The sequence below is a fragment of the Panicum hallii genome, chromosome 9 (assembly GCF_002211085.1).
Source record: "Panicum hallii strain FIL2 chromosome 9, PHallii_v3.1, whole genome shotgun sequence".
Taxonomy (NCBI): domain Eukaryota; kingdom Viridiplantae; phylum Streptophyta; class Magnoliopsida; order Poales; family Poaceae; genus Panicum; species Panicum hallii.
This window is the reverse complement of record NC_038050.1, coordinates 37,303,721-37,313,356: the sequence shown is the minus strand read 5'-3', so window position 1 is coordinate 37,313,356 and position 9,636 is coordinate 37,303,721. Positions and strand designations below refer to the sequence as shown.

General features: G+C 47.2%; 1 non-coding gene across 1 annotated transcript; it reads right to left on the bottom strand.

Moving 5' to 3' along the window:
- Nucleotides 1-282: 282 nt before the first annotated feature.
- On the bottom strand, nucleotides 283-389 carry LOC112878409. The gene has a single exon (XR_003225735.1). It is a non-coding gene; the product is annotated as a small nucleolar RNA R71 (small nucleolar RNA).
- Nucleotides 390-9,636: the final 9,247 nt, after the last annotated feature.

The following is a 9,636-nucleotide window of genomic DNA, read 5'->3' as shown; positions in this document are numbered from 1 at the left end:
GGCTTTGAGCTGAAGGCTGGGTTTGTCAACATGGTCCAACCAAGTCCTTTCTGTGGTAAGGCATCAGAGAATGCCAACGCTCATCTTCAGAACTTCCTGGAAGTGAGCAGCACAATCAACCCTAGAGGCACTACAATGGAAAACATTCAACTTCTTCTGTTCCCATTCTCTCTACTTGGGAAAGCAAAGACGTGGTTCTACACCAACAAGGATGCATTCACCACATGGGATGCCTGCTCTAATGCATTCCTGGCCAAGTACTTTCCGGTGGGCAAGACCAACGCCCTTCGGAACAAGATTTCCAGTTTTCAACAACTCCAGGATGAAACCATCCTGGAAGCTTGGGAACATCTCCAGGAATACATCACAGCATGCCCACACCACGGCATGGAAGAGTGGCTGATCATCTAGAACTTCTGTAACACCCTAATGTAAAATTCCAAGATTTATAATGAATCTAAATTGGCTCCGTTAATTTTCTAAGGATTTGTCTTGCCTAGCTTGCATTTAATTTAATTAAATTACACAAGTAATTAAAAATTTATTTAGGTTCAACATGTTTGTGCATTCATGCTGGTGCATAAGTTTTATTTGAGTGAGTGCCTAGGGTTGAATTCAAATTTTGTTTTGAATTCAAATGGATTTAAGTTTGAAGATTAGAAAAGTAAATAGGAAAAGATTTGGTAAAGGGCAGACCAGCCTAGGCAGCCCGGCCTGCTTCTTTTCTTTCCCTTGGGCCGGCTCCCTTTCCCCCCGGCGGCCCATTCCCCTTCCCTCTCCCGCATGTGGCCTGCTCCGCTCGGCCCACCTCCTCCTCCCGCGCTCAGCCCATCACCTTGCTCCAGCCAGCCCGCGCTCTCTCCCCCTTTCCTGCTGACCGCCCAACCCCACCTGTCGGCGCCCCTTTCTCCTTTCCTTTCTTCTTCCCCCGCATCACCGGTCGTGCAACAACTGCCCGAGATCTCCGGCGAGCCGCTGCACTGGGCCCGCATGCCAAGGGTGCTTCGCCGCCCCACAAATAGGATCCCCAAACCCCCTGCACCCTTACCCCCTACCCCGCGGCCGCCACCTGAACCCTAGCGCCACCACCCACGTGCTCCTCCGCACAGAGCCTCCTGCTCCGCCGTGGACCGGCCGCTCCGCCGCACCCCAGCCCCGGCCAAACCCCCCGGTAGCTTCCCCTCAACGCCAGGAAGCTTCCCAAGCTCTTCCCTCACGACCCCGACCTGTGTAGCGCCGGAATTCCACCCGAGGACAGCCGCCGGTGAGTTGCTCCTCGCCCTCGATTCCTCGCCACCGGTAGCCCTCCGACCCTCTTAACCCCCAGGGCACCTTTGCAGGAGTACCACGAGCCAACCCGTGGGGATCAGAAGCCCGGAGACGCCCTACATCGACCTCCCCCCGTTCAAAAGTAATTCTAGATAAGCCCTATTTTTAGCGTTTAGACCCCTGAGCTCCTTGGATATAGAACCCGCCGTCCAGACCTTGAGTTTTAGCGCGTTAGACCTTGCATCTATAGTTTAATAGGCTTAGGCCCTCGGTTTTTGCACAGAAACTACTACAACCTTCTGTTTTCTTACAGAAAAGTCCCTAGACTTTGTTTTTGCCTTAGCTTTCGCGTCTTAGCTCTGTTTTAAGTGGTTTTCGTGCTCAGACGATCGTTGTAACGCGTAGAATAGTTTTAGCTTAACTTTGTGTGCTGTTTTATTGTATTGTTGTATTGTTCCTTATCTTTTACCCTTGTTTGCATGTATGTGCCTGTGTGGACCATGCTTGGACGTTACGATCGTGAGTAGACGTTGAGCCATCGGAGGAGTACCACGAGCCACCTTCTTTAGAGCAGCAGCAGGAGAACTTTGAGGAAGGCAAGTATAACATGAATATCCTATCACTTTTAAATACAATTTCATACTGCATTTTAATACTGTATGCCTATAAGGATTTCCTAGCCACTTTTATCCTTTACATAAATACCTTGGGTTGCATTTCTGGTTAGTTGTGCTAGGTGCTACGCTCTCATACATTATGGTCCTTTTAATTAATTTTGATTAATGGTATATGCAACTTGATCCTGAGAGTGGCCCTCTGTGCTGTGTGCTTGAGCGGCTCACGTCTCGTTAAAATATGTTTATATTAGAAACATGGTTTAGGGGGCCAGCACGGTGCTTAGTGCTTGGTTGGCCACTCTCCATAAGTACCGGTTCATAGAGCGACAACCTGGGACAACCGCGCAACCACAAGACTGGAATGGGACGGTCTTGACTTACTAATTAGGTCATTTTGGTTTGGGAGTAACTTACCTGCGGGGCAAGAGGGGTGGTAAGCTTCAATGGTCCCTGCTCCTCCGGCTTGGTCTGTGCTGTGTGCTTGTACCCCCGTGAGGTGGGCCCCATTGTCGCTGATCCAGAAACCTTAGCGGTTACACCTTACTAACGTGGTCCTTTGTAACGGTCTCGTAGTGCGCTTGCTAGTCATGTCACCTAAGGAAGTGTGACGAACAACCAGCGTAGCTCACGACTTGTGGGTAAAGTTGTGCAATCTCTTGAGAGTGTAAAACTGGTATACTCGCCGTGCTCACGGTCATGAGCGGCCCAGATCCTCCGTCTGATTAGTGGGGTGTATCTTTGGTGGTTTGGTTTGGTTTTCAATAGACTTGTAACACCCTAAGGTAAAATTTCAAGATTTATAATGAATTTAATTGGGCTCCAGTAATTTTTCTAAGGATTTATTCTGCCTAGCTTGCATTTATTTATAATTTAATTCACAAAGAATTAAAATTTATTCTAGGTTCAACATGTTTGTGCATTCATGCTGGTGCATAAGTTTTATTTGGTTGAGTGCATAGGAGTTGAATTCAAATAGAATCGAGTTGGTTTGAAAAAAAAGAAAAGGGAGGAAACAGGAAAGTGAGTCAGTCATTCTTTCTTTTCTCAGTCATTCCTTCTTTTCTCAGTCATTCCTTCTATTCTCAGTCATTCTTTCTATTCTCAGTCATTCCTTCTTTCTCAGTCACTCCCCCAGCTCGACCCCACCTGTCGGCCCCTTCTTCCTCCTTCCTCTACCGGCCGCGCAACGACCGCCCGAAATCTCTAGCGAGCCCTTGTGCCAGGCCCGCATGCCGAGGTTGCCCCATCGCCCCACAAATAGGATCCCTCAACCCCCTGCGCCCTTACCCCTACCCCGCTGCAGCCACCCCGAACCCTAGCGCCGCCGCCGCTTGCTCTGCCGCGCAAAGCCTCCTGCTTCACCGTGGACCGGCCGCCCCGCTGCACCCCAGCCCCAGCCAACCCCTGCAATAGGTCCGCCTCGTCGTCTAGAACCTCCCCCAGCTGGCAATTGAGCCGTGAGCGTCTGCTTCGCCGGGAATCGAGTCGAGCTTGCGCGTCGGTAATGGCCTTTCCCACCTCGATTGCTCGCCGTCGGTGGCTTTCTCTCCCTCTTAACCCCCTAGGCATCTTCTTAGGTCCCGCGTGAGATGGTTTGGAGGAGCCGCCAGCCAGGAGGAGCCCCGCAACGACACATCCACGGGAGCCCGACCTTCTTCGCCGCCGGTCATCGTCGACTTCCACCTTCCGTCGCAGCTCCAGCCTCCACAACCCCTCGGTGAGCTTCGCCCCCTCTCCCTGGTCCTTTTGCACCAGATGTCGTAGCCTTTAGCTACCCGTAGCACCCGGAACGCCGCTCGCCGGCGTTGTCCGCCGTCCCGAGCTGCCTTCGCCGTCGTTTCACCCTAACCGAGCCCAAGTCCATCTCCGCAAGTGCCCAGCTAGGTTCCCCGTGTCATGCTGAGTCTCCTGGGCTTGACCTCATCATGAATCATCCCCGGGAACGCGAGATAGCATGTCTCCGGCGACCCCCCCGCCGCCGGCCGTGTTCCGTCGGATCGGACCAGTCCGAACCGCGCTGTCCAGATCGGACCAGTCCGAACTCCGCTGTTCAGATTGGACCGTCCGAACCGGAGTGCGTCTGAACCGTTCGATTTAGATCCAACCGCCCAGATTAGAAGCCGCGTACCCCTTCAGCTGTGGTAGTTTTGTTAAAGAGCCCCTGAACTTCCTTGGAATCAACCCGCAGTCCACCTTCGTTCAAAGAAATTCTAGCTAGGTCCTATTTTTCGCATCGGAGCCCCTTGAATTCTTTGGAAATTGGGTCCGCCGTCCACGCCCTGTGTTTTCACGTGCTAGCCCCAGGTCTAGCCTTTAATTACGTTGAGGTCCCTGGTTTTTGCCCAGAACCCCCATGGAAGTTCTGTTTTTCTCGCAGATAGGTCCCTGAACCTTGTTTCAAGCGTAGTTTTCACGTCTTAGCTCCGTTTCAGGTGTTCTTTATGTCCACGCGGTTGTTGTAGCGCGTAGGATAGTTCTAGCATAGTTTTGTGTGCTGTTTCTATGTAATGTTGTACTGTTTCTTATATTTTTTCCTTGTTTGCATGTATGTGTATGTGCTGGATATGTTTTGGCGTTGCGATCGTGAGTAGACGTGGAGCCTTTGGACCAGTACCAGGAACCGCCATCTTCTGAGCAGTTTGAGCAGCAGCAGGAGAGTTTCGAGGAAGGCAAGTATAACATGAACCTCCTATCACTTTTTAATACAATTTCATACTGCATTTTAATACTGTATACCTATAAGGATTTTCTAGCCACCTTTATCCTTATATTTATATCCTTTGGGTTGCATTTTGGTTAGTTGTGCTAGGTTGCTGCGCTATAACACACTTGGTCCTTTTTAATTAATTTAGTTAATGGTCTTATGCAACTTAATCCTGAGCGTGGCCCTCTATGCTGTGTGCTTGAGTGGCTCACGTCTCTGTAAAAGATGTTTTGTTAGAAACTTAGTTTAGGGGGCCAGCACGGTGCTTAGTGCTTGGTTGGCCACTCTCCATAAGGATCGGTTCATAGAGCGATAACCTGGGATAACCGCGCAACCACAAGACTGGAATGGGACGATCTTGACTTACTAATTAGGTCGTGTTGGTTCGGGAGTAACTTACCTGCGTGGGCAAGAGGGGTGGTAAGCTTCAATGGTCCCTGCTCCTCCGGCTTGGTCTGTGCTGTGTGTCTTGTACCCCCAGAGGTGGGCCCCATCGTCGCTGATCCAGAATCCTTAGCGGTTACACCTTACCAACGTGATCCTTTGTAACGGTCTCGTAGTGTGCTTGCTAGTCATCTCACCTAAGGAAGTATGATGAACCACTAGCGTAGCTCACGACTTGTGGGTAAAGTTGTGCAACCTCTTGAGAGTGTAAAACTGATATATCAGCTGTGCTCACAGTCATGAGCGGCCCAGATCCTCCTTTAATTAGTGGGGTTATCAACCTTTGATTAGGAAGATTTCCCCGGGTGGTTTTGGTTTGGATGGTTCTCAGAAGTTCTTAATTAATATTGATTAATTTCTTATGCCATTTGGGTTTATGGTAACTCATCCATAGTAGTAAATAGTTTTAATAAAATTTGCCAAGACTAAAAGCTAATGCAGTTGAGTCAGCCAATCTAGAGCCTCATAGTTTGTGTTATACTTGTTGAGCACTAGTTTGTACTCACACTTGCCTCTCCACTCTTCTGTTCTATTTCGGATATCTTCGACTGCTGCTCAGTGCCCGGCAATGTGGAGGACTACGTCAGCGGCTTCGACGACTTCTAGGCGTTTGTCTCCCAGTCGACGTCCCTGTGGCACCCAGCTCTTCATGTATCTCTTTTACGCTTCCGCAACTCTTGAACCGATTCTTGATTCGGTTGTAATAAAATAATTCATTTACGATTTATTTACGATTTATATTATTATTATACGTGATATGTGTTATGATATCTTGATGATTCTGTTGTATATATGCGTGACTTGATCCTGACGCATATATGATTGCTCGATTTATGTTCTTTATAAATCGGGAGTGACAAGACTCATGATAAATTTTAATTATTTATTTATTTATGTATCTAGGGTTATGGTAATTCACCCACTTGTAGTAAATAGCTTTAATAAAATTGGCCAAGATTAAAAGCTAATGCAGTTGAGTCAGCTAACCGTAAAGCCTCATAATTTGTGTTATTCTTGTTGAGTACAAGTTGTGTACTCACACTTGCCTTCTCTACTCTTCTGTTCTCTTTGGGATATCTTCGACTGCTGCTCAGTACCAGGCAACATGGAGGACTACATCAGCAGACTTGATGATTTCTAGGCGTTTGTCTCCCAGCCGACGTCCCTGTGGCGCCCTGTTCTTCATGTATTTATTTTACGCTTCCGCACTCCTTGAACTGATTCTTGATTCAGTTGTAATAAAGAAATTCATTTACAATTTATACGCTTTTATTATGTCTTTATAAATCGGGTGTGACAGAATTGGTATCAGAGCCATATCGACTGTAGGACGAAGCCTAGATAGAAATGGTCGAGTATAAGGATTTCTTTCTCTTGCCTTGCTTCCGCAAAACTCAAACATTCGTTTCTGCTTCTATTCCTTGAGTTCTAAACCTTGATTTGCTAACTCTCTCGTATTTTCCGAGAATTAGTCTGATATCTTCCATAGACGTTGGCCTGTAATTTTCTGTATGTCCTCATAAGCCTAGGATGCCTTTGCAAAAATACGCTAGAGCGTCTGCTTGTTTTAGTCGAGTGGAGTGATAAACTCGGCTAAAGTGTGGATATTGAGTGTTTGTGATTGTGCAAAATGTTTGATTTGGATTTTTGGTTGATTGCATAGTTTAGAAGTTAAACTTGCTCATGCAAATCGACTTTAACGCAAACTTGAATTAAGTAATTGTGACACTCAGGTAAATAGCATGGTCACACCCTAGAGTTTTGGTATGTTTTTATGTGCAAGGTATGGCAAAGGTGTGTTTAATATGTGCAATGTTAAGGAAAAAGTGTTGTTTATATAAATTATTTTTAACTAGAGGTCCTTTTGTGCTAAAAGGGTGGATATGGAGGGAAAAGTTCAAAAGCATGAGGGTTGTTTTGCAAAAGATAGCAACTTGTGGTTAAATTGCAAAAATATGAGAAATTACCCTTGGATATATGTGTAAAAGTAGTTTTATCTGGATTTACATAAAGTTTGAAAATATTACTAAGTTTATAGTATCTTCAAAACTGTTGCTCAACTATAGATGAACCTTAAAGAGATTGTAGAGTTTGAAAAACTATGCACTTTTGCTTTTTGGACCATCTCCATTTGAGCATTGGTTTAAAAGTTATAAGCTCTTTACAGTAAAGTCCCTGTGTTTCCTTGGATTTGCAAAACAGACCTCGGCTCCTTTCTTCTCCCTTCTTCCTCCCTGGACCTCTGCTCTGCGCCTCTGCTCTTCTGGTTCCTCTGCCGCCGGCGCAGTGCACTGCTCCTGGCCGCCGCCGTCCACCTCCTGCTCCTCCCTTGCCCACACGTCACCTCATCGTCCCTCCACCGCCCTAGCCCCCTCTGCTGGCGCCTCGCCCGAGCGCCATGCCACTAGCATGCCGCCAGCGCCGCCCGCCGGCGCCTCTGCCGCTGCCGTGCTTCTCTGGTTCTCCCCCCCCCCCCCGCCCCCCACCGTAGCGGCTCAAATTTGAAGCATGGCTTGCTCTCGCCTCCCTCCTCTCTTCCCAATTGTCTATAAAAGGCTGTCTAGTCCTGCTCGCGCGCGCCCAGTACCCCGCCGCCCCTCCATTTGCGCCGACGAGCCCCTGCCGCCACGGGACTTCCTCCTCCGCCCTCTCCCTCCCCAATCTGGTAGCATCCTCACCTTCCCCGGCCCCACTGCATCTCCCCAGCCCGGCCCCTCCTTCCCCCGGACGCCGGAGCGCCGCCGCCGCAGCTCGCCCCTGGCCGCCGTCTCGGGCTCCCGTGGACAGCCCTCCTCCGGCCATCTCAAGCTCGCCCAAGACCACCGGTGGGTAGCCTGAGATCCCCTCGTGCTCTCCCTCCCCTTGCCCCTTACCGCCGGCGAACCCCATGGCCGGAATTTGGCCGGACCCAAGCTCCCACGGCCGGCCATGGTCCTTGGACCCAATTGCATCGATTGTTTTCTTTCCAGGGGGTTCTTTGTTAAAACTAAGGACTGGTTTGTAAAGGAAGTAGTTGTTATTTCATGTGGGTGTATTCCCTATCTTGCAAAAATCGTAGCAATTCACAGAAAAATCCAAAAATGGCAAAATTAGTTTTGTTAGAAACTAGATTTCAAACCCTATAACTTTTGCTAATGAAGTTTAGTTTGTAACAAAATACCTTTACCTCTATTTTAAACCTAATGTTAAGGAGTGGTTTGTGCTTAACTCTTGCATTTCTTGCTTTGTTGCTTATGAATTTTTGGCATGTAATTTCTATGAGCTATGTATAACCATTGGATTAAATTTTCAAACCCAACCTTGCTTGGTAGCTTGATCTCTTTAATTTGAGCATTTCAAATTTGAAATGCTAGCTAAATATGTTGTGTAAACCTTTTTAGTTAAGATCTCTTGTCATTCTCTAATATGTTAATGATTAGTGTATATTTAAATTTCCAAAACTTTATGATCTTTTGCTTAAAGTTTGAAATTAAATTTGGGTTTAACTTCAAATTCAAATTTAAATATTTTAGTTCTTATTTGCAACAATTTAGCAATATCTTTATGATTCTTTTATAAATAGTGTTTCAAACCTAAACCCTCTTTATTTTATGAGCTTTTGTGTGTTAACTTGATGGGTTGTAACATTTGAAATCTAAGGTCTTAATTTTAAATCTTACCTTACTTAATTTATTGCATCTCATATAGAGTCAACAACACTCGACGACGGGGACTACGAGTTGGTCTTAGGACAAGACCAAGGCTTTTTGGAAGACCCAGCGCAACTCGTCGAGGGACTAACTGAAGCCCCGAACTCAAGTTCGGAAGCCTCTGACACTCCTGCCCCCAACCCCACTCAAGAAGGCAAGCCCCGATGCATATCCCAGTATTTCAAATTATTACCATTTCATTATTATGTTATATATCTTGCATTACGTCTAGGAGTTGCAATGACACCCTAGTTGCATGATCTCTTAGGAACCAATGTACTGAACCTGAGTCCTTATCATTTAGATGCTTTGCTAAATAGGACCGGTAAAAGTCGAGTGATTTCCTGTCACTCGCGCGATATAGGAGTTGCTTGTTTACAATTCTGCAACCATTATAAGGATGATGGACAGGGTCATGTGCTGTATCATGACCTGAGGATTACCCTGTCTGTTTTGATAAAAGTTTTAAGGTCGAAATGTGTGGTAGTGGTGGCTAAGCATTTGAAAGTACTAGCCACATACCGCGAAATATGGTAAGCCGTAAGCCTAGTACCCGATTGGCCCGGCAAATGGACGCGTCTCCACCACTCGATCTTTATTTTATATTTACACGCACCGACGTGTGGGAGTACGTTCTGCATGGCAGACAGGAATACGGGTTTTGTAGTCGCGCTACAGACATATGTCCTGCACAATTGGTGTGCGTACGGTCCTGCAGTCGCTTGTGGTGGCCCCGATCCATAACCCGGAATATGAGGGAAACGGTTGCTTCGGAACGCCCTGTTGGTTTTCCAAGCGTGTGAGTTAGGTTTACCTTGCAAGGTTAAATTCGATTCGGATCGTCCGCCTCTCACGAAGGTTGAGACTGCTTATTCCTTCTGCCACATCGAGTAAAAAGTGTAATTATTGATGA